Genomic DNA, 15723 nt, shown 5'->3' on the forward strand with positions numbered 1-15723 from the left:
AACAGAAACGGGAAAAGTATTTTTCCGTCCGTATTGTCGGAATTTCGTATTTGATCAGAATTTTACCGGATTTTTCTGGAGTTTTACCGGATTTCAGGCCCATAGACAATCCATCCATCCGAAGGCCCAAAGATAGCCCATCTATCAATTCAGTCACTCGCTCACTCTCCCTGTCGCACGACGACCGCCCGCACGCCTCCAGGCCCCTGCCCGCCGCCGATCCACGCCGACCGGTGACCTTGCCTCCAGGTCCGCAGCCTGGCGACCGCGGATCCACGCCGCAGGCCCGCAGCCGCTGCCCTGCAGGCCGCCGCCGGTCCCCAACGCGCTGCCGGCCCCCAACGCGGAGGGAGGCGCGCGCGGGCAGGTCGCCGGTGCTCGGGTCGCCGGGCCGCATGGAGGGTCGGAGGGAGGCGTGCGTGGGCGGATCGTCGAGCTGTGCCGGCGGGTCGTCGGTGTTCGGAGCTCTCCGCTTGGACGTGCACGGGCTCCGCCTCCGCCGCACAACTACTCGTCGTACCGTCGTACGAGATGCGAAGGAAGAGAGAGAAACGTGTGGGGAGAGAGAGAGAGGAAGGAACGGCCGAAGGGGATGGATACGATTATACGAACGGATAGGGCAGCAATGTTACTAGTATTCTTTTTTGCGATAAGTAGTACTAGTATATTATTTTCCTTCTTTTAAAAAATATAAAATAGTGGATAAAAATAAAAGGATTTGTTATATTCCAGACGCCTGAAATATAGCTTTATTTTAGGCGACAGATTCCAACCATCAAATTTGAATGTAACGTACAGGATCTGTGTTGTCCTGTTTATGCTAAAAAGCTGTCTAAACGGGTCCAGAAAAGCGGGTAGTACCCAATACATGTATCTGTTCATTAATGGATCTGTCAGAAACACACCTGTTTACACTATTGGACATTTACAGATGAAACAAACATAGGTCTAGTAACTGTGCTTTCGACACTGGCCCAATAGCAAATAACAGACGCCCTCACTGTCCCCATAACCCTTGCTACAAGAAACAGAGAGATTGACAGGAAGGAGATTGGAAAAACCAAGAAGAGGCGACCAATGGGAGACAAAACATCAATCCGCGGCTAAGGCGATGGAGAACACCGACCCAGAAGATGTGGCCAAGGTACTTCATGTACAATCCAATCTTCTCTTGAATTCATCTCCACTTTTCTTTATTCATGTAATCCAGATTCAGTATAGAGTGCATCACCATTCCATTGTAAAATTGCGTGAAGTTTATGTTGATTTCATGAGGATCCCATCTACAAATATTTGTTTAGATCTGTGGCCTGGTAGTGCAAAAGAATCTCAAGTGGGATTAGTATCTGATAATTTCTTTAAGACATAGTCAAGTTTAGATATAGCACGTATTATAAACTCCCCAAATTTGAAGGCATAATCAATTTTTCTACCATTTATACCATGTCGATAATTTCAGACAATAGAAAAGGAAATTGCACATTTCAATTAGTGTAACTATTACTTTTTGAAAATGCAATTTCTACTATATATGTATGCAATTAGGGACAAAATGTACTTTAAGATAAAACATAGTACCACTACACCATCAAAACCACCAAGGAATAATGAGACACAAATACTGTTACACAAATACATACCTTTTCGCTGCCAGTTTTGGAGCCCATGTACCAGTGACCCTCCTCTTTCCAGTTGTCTTGTTCCAGATACCATGCAGCCCCATGCAAATTTGAACATGACTGACTCATTAATACTAAGAGATGTAACAGAAATGATTTGAAATAAGAAGAAACATAGAGCAAACATTCAAGTGAAATAGCCTTTGAACTGCGCTGGCACAAATACCTTTCTATAGTCAATAGATTGCTGGAACAGACATTCAGATAGCAAGAAACTAAGTTCGTTCCCAAAAAGACAGCAAGCAACTCCCATACATTAACATTGTGTGACCAGATCACTTGTTCACTACACATGAACATTAAGATAAGGGTATAGTTACTAAGAAAGATTAAAGAATGAACGTTTTGTCCTGTCTAGCATGTTGCACCTATTTCACATGACAAGAGCACCAAACAATATACAAGGATTATTTTCTAAAGTGCTCATGATGGACATAATAGATGAATATTTTAAGGTCATGGTTTATCGGAAGAAACTTTTATGTTAATGTTGATTATACAACAAATTTTAAGCAACAAATTTCAGCAAATTTCCTTGTCCTTAAACATGTATCCAACCACAAAGAAATTAGGTTGGCACGAAAGAAAAGATGGAGCTGCTAAACATAATGTAGGTTCCTTTTGACCGTATCATGACGTAGGCTGCAGAAGTATGAAACTTCATAGAAATCAATATTTATTGACATGTCAACTAGGATCTTGAGTGCTTGAACATGCTTACCAGTGAGATGACCACAAGGCCAGGCTATAGCGTGTTGCTCCTGCGTGTGCTGGGACATCTCATAGCTCTCAAACTGCAGCGTTCTCTGGTTCAGGAAGCTCTCGCTCGCTTCAGGTCTGCCTCAAGTGTCGCCTCTGGGTCACTGTCCCTCATCTCAAGATTGGCTGCATTAAAACGAGCAGTTCAGTTTCTTGTCAGATGTTCTACTGCATCAACAAAGGAGTTAGTGGTGAATGAATAGAGTCCTACTTCCCAGGTTCTCATGAAACTTTACAGAAATGACAAAAAATGACAACACCCTCAAACAAGCACATGACCACTATAGTGCCATGTTTTTGCCAGATGAGACCACATTTATTCATTTTTTTATGACACTGCTTTTTATATGAGGATAGTCAGAAAATGCGTTGAATTTATTGAAGCTTATACACACTCTTATTACTCCTATATGCAAGTTCATTGGTATACCTTCCGTTTTTGGTTCTGAAAGAAAATTGCACGAGATTAACTTAAGCCACATTTGAGTCCAGATTCATTGACATATCCCACCTGCAGTCCTAAACAACTACATATTACGTCCAGATCACCACGCCAATTTCTTGCAGACCAAACAGACACGTGAGAAATTATTTCCACACTGAAAACGACTTGCGAGTAATCTGTTAGCTAGGAGTACTACTGAAATTTCATTTCCAAAACCAACAGATACAAAACTTTAGATACAATTCATTTGTGTAAGTGATTACAATTTTCACAATTAACAGATTACATTTTTTTCTATAGTATGACAAAGACAAATAATTGAAATGCGTTGGCACAAATCACAAATAACAATTTTTTTCTATAGAGAGGCAAGGACAAAAATATTGTGTGTGCTGGCACGAATCACAATTAACAATTACAATTTTTTCTATAGTATGACAAAGACAAATAACTGAAATGTGTTGGCACAAATCACAAATACAATTTTTTTCTATGGAAAGAAGGACAAAAATGTTGTCCGTGCTAGCACAAATCACAATAAAAAAATACAAATTTTTTCTATGAAAGGTTGTCTGACGAAGACCGTCTCCGCCAGCTCGCCATTTAGGAAGGCCAATTTTACGTCCTGGTGATGGACGCGCCGGTCCTTCGCTGCTGCCAAAACTAGCAGCAGTCGGATAGACTCCATGCACGCTACCGGCGCAAAGACTTCCTCGAAGTCGATGCCCTCGCGCTGGACAAAGCCTCGGGCGACGAGGCACGCCTTGTGCTTGACAATGGCGCCACGCTCGTCCCGCTTGACCTTGTACACCCACTTCAAGCCGATCGGACGGCATCCTGGAGGTGGATTGATGAGCTCCCAAGTCTTGTTTTCCTCGATTGCCTTCATCTCCTCCAGCATCGTTCGTCGCCAATTTGCATTGCGCTCGGCCAGCGCGAACGTGGGTAGTTCCTCTGCACTTACGAGAAGCAGCTCTGGGTCATTGAGCAGACGACCCGTCAGGCCTGAAGCCCCTATGCCGCCAACGATGTCGTCTAGCCTACGGAACCGCACCTCCTCACCGTCGTGGAAGGCATCCACGAACTCAGTGATGTCGCTTGAAGGTGAGGCAAAATCGATCGGCGTCGATGGAGTCCCCTGTTCCGGTAGAGTGGTCGGCATAGCACCACCTGGAATGCTCGGCACCCCAGCTGCAGTGCTCGGCACTATTCCTGGACCGCTCGTCGCCACTTCTGGAGTGGTTGGCACCACTGCAGGAGTGCTCGGCATCAATCTTGTAGTGGTCGGCACCACTGCAAGACCTCTCGGCTCTGCTATGGGAGCATTCGGCACCCGTTCTGGAGTGGTCAGCACCACTGTAGGATTGCTCGGCACCACTCTTAAAGTGCTCGGTACCCCTCCCGGAGTGCTCGACATCGCCCCAGGAGTGCTCGGCTCTGTTGCTAGAGTGGTCGGCACCTCCTCTCCAGCGTCTCCACCACTGTGGATGACCAAGTGCTCGACGACGAAGGTGCTGGTGAAGCCGCTAGCTTCCCCGATGCCCGAACTGTCCTAGTCCCAGGCCGCCTTCTCGTCGAACACGACGTCGCGCGAGACAACCACCTTACCTCCACGTGGGTCGTAGAGCCGGTACGCCTTGGTACCTTCCTCGTAGCCTAGGAGCACCATCGGTGTGCTCCTGTCCTCCAGCTTAGTGAGGACCGACTTCATCTTCCTGACGTGGCCGATGCAGCCAAATGTCCGGAGGAAGGACACACTTGGCTTGTGCCCATACCAAGTTTCGAACGACGTCTTGCCCTTCAGGACCTTGGTGGGCGCGCGGTTGAGGACGAACACCGTCGTGGTCACCGCCTTACCCCAGAACCTTGCCGGCATGCTCTTGTCCTTCATGGATCGAGCCATGCCGACCACTGTTTGGTTCCACCGCTCCACCATGCCATTCTGCTGTGGCGAGTACGACGCGGTGTGGTGTTGCACCACCCCCTGATCCGTGTAGTACACAGCGAACTCCACCGAAGTGAATTCGCCACCGCGATCAGTCCGTAGCACGCGCAGCTTCTTGCCGCTCTCTGCCTCCGCGCGCTCCTTGAACTTCTTTATCGCCTCCGCCGCCTCATCCTTGCTCGTCAGGAGTTACAGCCACATATAGCGACTGCAATCATCCACGAGCAGGAGGAAGTATCGCCGACCACTGTTTGTGGCTGGTGTGATTGGCCCACAGAGATCGCCGTGGATGAGCTCGAAAGTGTCCGCCGCGTGATACTTGGCTGCCTTTGGGAACGACAGCCTCCTCTGCTTCCCGGCTAGGCAGCTGTCACACAGCTCGCCTCCGTGCTTGATGTGGGGTGGCCCTCAATCTTTTCTAGCCGACCGAGCGCGCCGAAGCTGAGATGGCCGAACCAGGCATACCATAGCCACGGCTCCTCGGTGTGCCATGCTGCCAGGCACACCGGCTGCTCCACCTTCAAGTCGAGCAGGTACAATCGATTACATGAGCGTTTTACCTTCGCGAGAAGACGCCGCTCCCGATCCTGAATCTTCAGGATCCCGCTCTTGATCAGTACCTCGCATCCGCGCTCGTCCAGCTGCCCGATGCTGATGATGCTTGAACGCACCTGTGGGATGTAGTACACATCCGTCCGCGCGCGGTGCTTACGGTTTTGGCACCTGAAGTTGATGGTTCTGCACCCTCAAATCGCCACCCTTGAGCCGTCACCGAACTTCACCGTGCCGGTCACGTTACCATCGATCTCGGAGAAGGCTTCCTTAGAGCCTATCATGTGGTTGTTGGCGTCGGAGTTCAGGTACCACCGCTCCTCCTGTTTGCCACCCACACGTCCGAGGTGGACTTGGGTGCGCGGTTCGTCAATGTTGACAACCTTCAGAGCCTTGCCGTGCCCTTTCACCGCCATCACCTCTCCCTTCTCCTAGGCCTCAACGTCATGCAGTGCACAGAACGTCGCCATCAGGAGAGTGGCCTCATCATCCTCATCAGCCTGCACTAAATGAGCCTCAGCCTTCTTCTCCTGCTTGTGATTTGGGCACTCCTTTGCCCAATGCCCCGTCTTCCTGCAGCGCCGGCAGGCGTTAGGGTCGACCTTCTTCTTCTTCTTCTCCAAAAAAGTCTTGCCGCGACGCTTGCCATCACCACCGCGGCTGGAGGAGGCTTCCCCAGACTTCAGCTCACTCCTCCTCTGTCAGCAGCAGCTTGCCGCTATCTATCATTATTGTGGCCCACTCCATTGACTCGTCCACCGTCCGCAGACGGCCTGTCACATCCTCAATTGTGAGGGTGGACAAGTCCAGCATCGTCACTATAGAGAGAGCGATCTGGATGTACTTTATCGGCAAAGAGTGGATACTTGGAGACCGCCTCTTCTTCGTCGATGGTGACGCCGTGGCTTCTCAGCTTGTTGATGAGCGACTGCAGACGGAGAGCGAACTCCTCCATCGACTCACCATCCTTGAACTCGAGGGTGGCATACTCCTGCTTCAGCAGCTGGGTCGTCGCCTTCTTTGCATGGTCGGAGCCGACGCGCATCGCTGCAATGGCCTCCCATGCCGCCTTAGCAGAGTTCTTCGCCCCCAACGGCTCTCTGTACTCCGCTAGCACAGCAGCGAGGATAGCCTCCAACGCTGACATGTCGTCTTCTTCCTTGTCGGTGCCCTTGTCAATGGCATTCCAGAGCCGTCGGGCTCTGAGCTTGACCTTCATGGTCACCACCCACTCATCATAGTTAGTGCGAGTCAGCGTCGACCAACTGGTGCCGCTGACCTCTCGCACCGCGCGCACGACGACCTCCTGTCGTGGCTGGGCAGCCACATCAGTGCCGCTGCTGTCGCCCATCTTCAAACCGTCCGCCATCGCCAGTGGTTAGTCCGGAGACGTCGCTTATACAGCTCTGATACCACTTGTTGGTCCCGAGATCTCCGACATGGATGAGCCGACCGCTCACCGTCGTTGCCGACCACACACACTATGGCTGGAGGTAGAAGAAGGAAGGGAGAACAGAGCGCGCGCACACACACAGCATGTGGCAGAACCGCCTAAAATAACTCACTTTCTGAGGTGCTTGTCTTCCATTGGACACTAAACACCCTAGGAGTGAGATAATTTAAATAGTTCTGCTGAGCACACCCCATGGGAGAACCTAAAAATCCACAGTTTTCAACAGGATGAAAAAATGAGACAATAAAGCTTATAACATTTTAGCCATTTCTTACCTCATTTTCCATGCAACATCAGATTATAATATTTATTGTTTATAATAGCGAAATATAACCATGTTATCAGAGTTTCAGCTGAAATAAAATCATTTAATGACAAGTTAAACATTAACATGATGATCCATTATATACATCATAACAGGTTATAAATTTTTTTATTGTAAAATATTTTTGGGTGGAAGTTTCAAATAAACTCTATGTCCGCAATGTTAAGAAAATAATCACTGAGCCCACCAGGAGGTTTCCACACACAAGTGTTAGCTCCACATGTTCCATTCACCTACAACAGGGTAGAACAAACCCTGAGTACTCAATTGTACTCCGCAAGACTTACCCGTTAGGAGAAAAAAAAAGACTCCAAGAATATGTAAGGATATTTGGCTTGTGCGTTATTGCATCTGCGGAAGCATTACTAAACGTACGTCAATATATTCAATTTTATTAGCAGTCATCATTAGTTCATTAACTAACCATTATATGTAAGCACCTATGCTACTTTTAAGCAGGTGGTAAGCAATCAGAACTATTTTACCATCTTTCATATTTCCATTCTTACTACGGTGCTAGATCGTAGCCAAGTTATACCGTATCACACGGCGATTCACGAACCAATATATCCCAGCTGGGTACCCTGAAACAAATGCCCCACTTGTACCCTAGGCACAAGCAAGACCAACCCACCACTCTCCTGTCAAGGGCTCCAGGTCCCCGTCCAAACTTAGACTCCAAGCACCCACTCTTGAGTCCCGGACTCAGTGTGACGACTAGACCTCCACCATCCTCGCCTCCAATCAGTCGGTCCGGAAAGAGTTGGAACCCACAAGAGAGCAATGAGCCTTCCCGCTCCCATAAGCAAGTATGTGCTCAGGATAATAAGTCTGTGACCTGACTAGAATCCAATGCAACAGACGGTCCTCAATCGACACAGACGGAACAAGTACAATCCGAGCCTCGCTCGAATGCCTAACCTAGTCCAGATCCAAAGTATCATTCCACCTGGTCTCTAATTATCATTCATATATATTCATGTGATAGTAATATAATAACATCAATAATATCTTTTCTATCTCTCGCGAGTGACAGGTAATCACTCGACTTCTACCGGATCCTATAGCATATTAATCTACATGATCCTCACATACTAGTAGGACTTATAGGATAAGGATATATATATGTAAGTGATTTTCATTCAACTCCTTAAAACTTAATGCACAAGCATAAAATAAGTGCAGAATAATAGAGGTTATGCACCGGAGCTTGAATGAGTAAGATATAACAAAAAAATTAGCATTCCATCATGGTGACACGATCATTAAGGCACCATCTTTTCCGCTACCTCGGTCGATTCCATGATCTATCGTTGTTCCTATTATGATATACGTGGATGCAACGTAGAGACGCAATTAATCAACGGTAACCGCAACTCTTAAAAATACGATTACGCTCCGCAAGCTAACGAGCTAGCTTTCATGACTAACATCCTGGTCGATGTATCCACGTCGTCAAGTAAGGCTTTGTCTCTAGAAAATGTTTTTGTTCTACAAACCCCCAATTATTTTTGACATTTGATTGATTAAATATATATTTTCATACTAGAGCTCATTTAGTTACCTTAACAAACTAATTATTATGGAGCTATAAAAATTATATTGAGCACCTAATAATGTTAAAAATCTACTGTAAAAATTTTAGGACCAGTACTACTACCCACTCATCACAATAATTTCTACAAGTTCATGTTTTACCCATTTTAAGTGCTTCAAATTAATTAGTCTACTCTTGAAAATTTTATGAAACTAAGTGAACAAAATACAATAGCAGATAGGTCATGATTTTAGGAACCTAACAAAATTGGTTTCACATTTTTTTGTTAACTACACAATTTTATATTGAATTTACAAGTTTACCTTAGAAACTCAATTAGAAAATGCTTAGAAAAGGAAAAGGCCGGTGGCAACCATTTTGGCCCGGCAGCCGAGCCTAGCCCAATGCGGGACGCGAGCGCGCGCAGCGGCCGGCCTAGTGGCCCAGCGCAGAGCGCGACCCACGTGTGAGACGGCCCACGGCGGGGAGCCCGCGCTGGCACTTTAGCAAATGAGCCCTCGGACTTTTCCCAAACCACAACTAGGTCCTAATACTATTTCTTCTTTTCTCTGGTGAATTCACTTAACCCCCTAGATTTTTCCAAATTACCCACGCGCACCCCCGGTCATCCTGTGCACGACGGCATAGCGAGCGGTGGCACTGGGCGTCCAGCAGCCACCAGAGGCCTACGCGGATGTACTTAGCGGGTCGATGGCCATCTACGGTTGCATGCGCTACGATGGGCGGCGGTTAGGGACTCAGAGACACACTGGCACGAGCTGCAGCGGCGAGCGGCTATCCGCGACGGTGGCGCAACTGTTCCGGCGAGCCTACGCCCTCATGGCAAGGTAGAGATGGCAGAGAAGCATCAGTAGCTCAGTGTGGTGCACTCCCCACTGACGGTTGAAGCAGGGGAGCACTGCAACGGTCTAGGCATGGGCGACCGAGCGGGGTGGCGGCGCTCTACGATGGACACCGACGTGTCAATCCACCGACGACGAGCACCCTGGCCAAAACAGTGCGAGCACCGGATAGAGGGAGTCAAGGTGAGCCCAGGGTTATGAGCAATTGAACTGCTACCACGCCTACATGCCTTACCCCCAACCTTCTGGTCACGGCGGCGCGCATGACCGGCGGCGAGCAAAAACACCAATTTGTCGGTGGGTAGTGACCGGCCGGGCTTGAGGGGAGCCGAGCGTCTAGCTGACTCCCTATGCTACTCACTGGTACGAGGAATTGGACTGAGAAGCCTTAAGCTAGGCGAATTGAAGGAGCGGAGAGCTTGGTGCCTCAAATGCGGCAGCGACTCCGACCACGTGCTAGCGTGGCACTACCGATATACACAACCCGTCCTCTCCTCCCTATCTCGCAGGCGGGGCAGTACGCGCAGTTGTGGCAGCAGAGGTAGATGGGATGAGCGGCTAGGATCGTGCCACAAGACACAGTAGCGACGCGGCGGTAGGTGAGGTGCATGGCCGAGAGCGCGTGCGCAGAGAGGGCGGCTGTGACCAAGACACATGGCTCGACGAGGTAGATGAATTAGAGGGCGGAGCGACTGCCACGCTGACCTGGCACGATGGCCGCAGCCATGGCTCGACTCCGCGCACGGCTCAGCAGCCAAAGGGTGGCGCGCTCACGTCGCGACAGTGGAAGCCGGCCAACGCAAGGACAAGGCGCTGCGCGGCATGACCCGGGCACGTGAGCTGGCCAGCGGCGGCAACCCGACCACAGCCTGAGCCCAGCACTAGCAGTGACCACGTGCGTGGTGTCCGGGAACTCGGGCCAAGAGGTATCAACTGGTGACGTGCACGCATTTTAAAGCGAAGCAAAAGACGCTAACGGTCACGATCGAGGCTTAACTAATTCCCCTAACCTAAAGTCGATACTAGCACCTAGCTAACAAAGCAAACCTCACGTCCAGAGAGCGACTAGAGAGAGAGATACAAGGATGCCAACTTGGGTTCGTCGCTGGAGTGCCGGTTCACGAACAGAGCGCCAACAACGCGGTTACAACGTGTTCTAATGAAGTTTGGACAATTTTTAAGAGAGCAACGTGATCTCCAACACAACTTTGACCTACACTATGCTCATGTACTCACTTTGATGCAATCGACAATACCAAAACATGCAGCTAGTGTTTAAGCATTTTTGTTAGAAATTAAATATCAAAATAGCATCGTCTTACTACTTTTCCATACTTAGAAAAGCTAAGGATTTCAATTGAGGCTAAGTAACCATTAACTCTTTTGTCGCAATTTTTAATAGATCTAAACCTTGTTAACTTCAACCAACAAATACTTCATGCAATAGTACATACCTTATACTAACCCGTAGAAGCAAAATACCTACGCAACATTTAACTATTTTGCTCAATATAATTCACCAAAAATGGTATTTTAACAATAGTTCAAGTGTTTGCCGACTTACGAAAAGAGCTTATCTTAACGTCAAATTTGATTTTTGAGCTCCCAAAACGCTAGTTAACATCTATTTTCCAAACGTTAAAGTTGCCTTATCATCTACAAAGTTTGTACTTCCAACTTTATTTAAGTATCACACACATGTTCTATATTGTTTTTGCTTAATAAAAATTGGTTTTAAACACTACTTGATATACATGAGCTATTGAATCAACATTCATTTAATATTTTTATTGGTTGTTTTGGGCTACAAGAAATTTATCAACACCTTCTATCACATGCATTATTACATAAACACGATGCTCATGACATGATTTAGTAGTTGGTTTAGGACGTAACACCGAGGGTGTTACACAGCATAAGCACCAGCGTTGACCGGAGCTCTGCTGAGGAGATAGCAAAACTGAACTCGCTCAACTTTACTGAGTTGTAGTGGAAAGCTATATATACAACTCTACCCATCTAATCCTAGTATACAGACATGCTAGACTGTCATGCTGCTACAGTGACTAGATGTGACAGCAGGGCTGACTTTGGTGCCTGCTCCTCCTGTGGCTACAGTGCGGCAGGGGAGCCTTTCGGTGCCTGCCCCTGCCGCGGCTACAGTGCAGCAGCAGAGGAGCCCTTTCGGCGCCTGCCCCTGCCGCGCGTACAGGCGAGGGAGCAGCAGATTACTTTACACTTAGGACAGGGGGATTTGGGAAGGTATACAAAGGACTGCTTCCATTATCAAAGCAGGAGGTTGTAGTGAAGGTCATGTCCCACGACTCCAAGCAAGGGATCAAAGAGTTTGTAGCAGTGGTTGTAAGTATGGGCCGTTACTTCGGCATCGTAACCTTGTGCAGTTACTTGGGTATTGCCGCCGCAAAGGTGAATTGTTGCTGGTTTATGAGTACATGCCAAATGGTAGCCTCGATAAGCACTTGTACAACCTCGACCTGGAGAAGCCTTCCTTGGATTGGGCTCTTAGGTTTGAGATCATCAAGGGTGTGGCGTCAGGTCTCTTTTACCTGCATGAGGAATGGGAGCAGGTTGTCATACATCGGGATGTCAAGGCAAGCAATGTGCTTCTTGATGGTGAGATGAATGGACGACTAGGTGACTTTGGTTTAGCTAGGTTGCACGACCATGGAGTTGCGGCACATACAACATGTGTTGCAGGAACAAGAGGCTACATCTCCCCTGAATTGGCAAGGCTTGGAAAGGCCACGAAAGCAACTGATGTGTTTGCATTCGGCGCATTCATCCTGGAAGTTGCCTGTGGCAGGCGGCCAATCGGGGTGAATTCCCGTGGGGAACCTCAAGTCCTAGTAGATTTTGTGCTCAGGTTTTGGCAGCGTGATTTGGTTGTATGCATGATGGATCCTAGGTTGGGAGATGAATATGTGATGGAGGAGGCAGAGCTGGTGCTGAAGCTTGGGCTTCTTTGCTCATACCCATCCCCGGTCAGCAGGCCGAGCATGAGGCTTGTTATGCAGTATCTATGTGGTGACACTCCATTTCCAGAGATGCCAGATGCTTATCTGAACATCAGGAGCATCAGTGAGCTGCACAACAATGAAATTGTCTCTGGTGAATATGATGCCCAGTATACCTCAGTCCAGACCAGTATAAGCAGTCTCTCAGGAGGGAGATGAAATCGTCGATAAAATAATGTATGATGTGCTTGTCATGGATTAGGATAAGTTATTTGGAAGATTGTAGAACTAGGCTTGCTTCATATATACCTGTACTCTGTACTGTCTTTATGAATGTCAATGTCAATGATTCCTCCCTACTTTCAGCTGCCAGTGTGGTTAAACTGCTAGAGTACACTCCAGCATTTTGTCCAGGTAGCTGTACCATTACAGGACGCACTGTTGCATAGATGTTATTGCTCAAACACCAAATCAACACTTTCACATAAAAAAAAGTACAAGTACTAGGGATACAATTGTAGAGAATTGGAATAGTGGGAGCAGGGGATTGAGATAGGAAGAATCAGAGCTTGGGGAGGCCGCAATGTGGGAGAAGAGAACCCAGGCTAATGCCTTTGTTCAGTTCATTGATGCCCTACTGCAGCTGCGACTCTACTTCTACTGTAATGCATACTACCTCCGTTCCAAATTATAAGACTTTTTGTTTTTTCTAGATTCATAGCTTTTGTTATGCACTTAGATATACACTATGTCTACATAGTAAAAGATGTTTATCTAGAAAAGTCAAAACGTCTTATAATTTGGAACGGAGTGGGTACTTCACATTTGGGCATGGGTGTACAGGTAGCCTGTTGGTTCAGCTATTGCCATCACAACATGTTCATTACATACACACAACATAGTCTATCATTCTTCATTGCCATCCCAACGCTTAACTTAATTGCACGATTTAAATTATGCACAGGTTAGGGCTTTTGGTAAAAGATCCAAGGCAATTAATGACACTTTTGATCTACAGTTGTAGAGGTACACTATAAGTTCATAACAAGTACATACTCAGGGACAGTGACTGATTGGAGAAATAAAAATGGGCACATATAAATTCACCACAGATGCAGCCAATACAAATTTGTTGCATGCCTCCTAGTTAGCAATGAGAATTGTGAGGCAAAGCTAAATAATCCACTCCTCCAAGCTAGTAAGTTACTAACAGGAACAGCTAATCCACAGTAGAACACAAAAGACAAAACACAGCTATACATTCATTATAAGGCTCATTACAAAAGTAAGAGAATAAATTAGCAGCGTAGGAGGTTCTTACATTGTCATCATGAAGCTGGAAGTAGCCCCGCCACAGGCGCCCATCCCTCGCTTCATGTAAACCCAGTATCCACCACCCTGCACTAGAGAATAGAGGAAAACTGAATCCAACAGCAACCGATGAAGTGAAATTAACACTATCAACAATGTATAATTTTCTGAAAACACCAATTGATATGGTTCCAGAAAATGTGCAGCTCAGAATTAAAGTTAGCCAGTGAGGGAAGTTTCATGAACCAACAGCACAACATATAGTTGTTTCACGCCTTCTGGCTAGCATTGAGCATTGTGATGCAAAGGTACAGAACTCTTTTATCCAATCTTTACTAGATAGCATCTAAAGAACAGAAATCTCCATTTCCATATAAAGTGTGACGTGTAGTTTGTGCTAACGCCTTAAATCAGGACTTAGCAATGACTTGAGATTATCATGTAGAAGCACCCTCCTGCACTCCGTACGACCAAGAATACTACTGCAAACTAGAACTAGAAGGCTCAATCCTATCTATAATCAGAAACTCCAGTAGAGAGAAAAACGAACTAGACAGCTAGTTAGGCAAAGACCTAATCACCGGGAGGAAGCAACTGCAATCGGAACGAAGCACACGGCGGAAGAGTCGGGGTCGCCGCCGCCGCCGCCGCCGAGTCGAATGGCTTAGCCGCAGTAACTGCTCGACTGAACGCCGGCCCCGGCGCCGCCACCTAGGGCCCTCGTTGAGTGCTGTTCAGAGCCGGAGGAGCCACCTTGCATTGAGCCCATGAGGCGGTGACCGGCCAGCGTTGCCAGCGACGGCGCGATGCAGAGTATGCGGTCGGCGGCGAGCGCTGGAAGCCCATATGAAAAGATTTCTTTTAAGGCAGCCCATTTTCTTTTTGAGGAACTTTTAGAGCAGCCCAGATGGGCCTAGCAGCTCATGTTCTCTTCGGCTTACAATGGCCCAGCTTAGAAGCAGCACTGGGCCATAGCATTACCTTGCCAAATAATTCTCTGTACACAAATGAAATGAAGGCTCCCCTAAAAAAAATGAAATGAAATGAAGGCGTGTCTTGTTTTTTTAATCAAACTTTACAATTGACCGACAATAAGTTGAAATACAGTCATGTTCGAAATATAAAAGCTGCACCAATCAAAATAATTCAAATAAGGGGGCCCATAGAACAAAGTTGTGAAAGGCAACAGCCAATTAAAAAAGTACTCTCTCCGTTCCAAATTATAAAATGTTTTAACTTTTATAGATTCATAGCATTTTGCTACGCATTTATATATATGTTATGTCTAAATATATAGTAAAAACTATGAATTCAGAAATGGCAAAATGTCTTTAATTTGGGACAGAGGAAGTATAATACTCCGTAGTTCTTGATGATGATGACACACAAAAAAAAAAGTGAAGGCGGACACTGAAATGATGCAAAAGGGACCTCGCAACCAGTCATGCACGTCCGAGCTTCCAAAGCGATATGCTGCATTTGTGCTAGTGCCTCTCGTAGGGTATGATTATTTACTCAGCCTATTCGACAGACCGTAAACGATCGTGGATTATTTATTACTGGCTGGTTTGATGTAAGAGAAAAATATTGTTTCAGCTTATAATCCACGATCGTATACTGTCGCCTCTAATAACCATGTAGCTCTTATACTTCATAAAAACAAACATGCATGTTGCTCGTATTATTACTACCAATATCAATTCTGCCTTACAAATTCAGATTTCCGCGTTATTACTAGGTCACTGAGATATACTATGTCGATGCAAAAGGCCCGGCCCCCTCTTTCACGGTCACTGAAATATACTAGGTCGATGCAAAAGGGACCTCGCAACCAGTCATGCACGTCCGAGCTTCCAAAGCGATATGCTGCATTTGTTCT

The 15723-nt window shown here is 46.9% G+C and overlaps 1 long non-coding RNA gene across 1 annotated transcript; it reads right to left on the reverse strand.

The window, feature by feature from the left end:
• Positions 1-697: 697 nt before the first annotated feature.
• On the reverse strand, positions 698-14598 carry LOC136541415 (uncharacterized). The gene is made up of 4 exons (XR_010780359.1): positions 14418-14598; positions 13855-13936; positions 1641-2564; positions 698-1310 (listed from the first exon to the last, which is right to left on the reverse strand). It is a non-coding gene; the product is annotated as an uncharacterized lncRNA (long non-coding RNA).
• Between the last annotated feature and the right edge of the window lie 1125 nt (positions 14599-15723).

The sequence above is a fragment of the Miscanthus floridulus genome, chromosome 3 (genome assembly GCF_019320115.1).
Source record: "Miscanthus floridulus cultivar M001 chromosome 3, ASM1932011v1, whole genome shotgun sequence".
Classification (NCBI taxonomy): Eukaryota; Viridiplantae; Streptophyta; class Magnoliopsida; order Poales; family Poaceae; genus Miscanthus; species Miscanthus floridulus.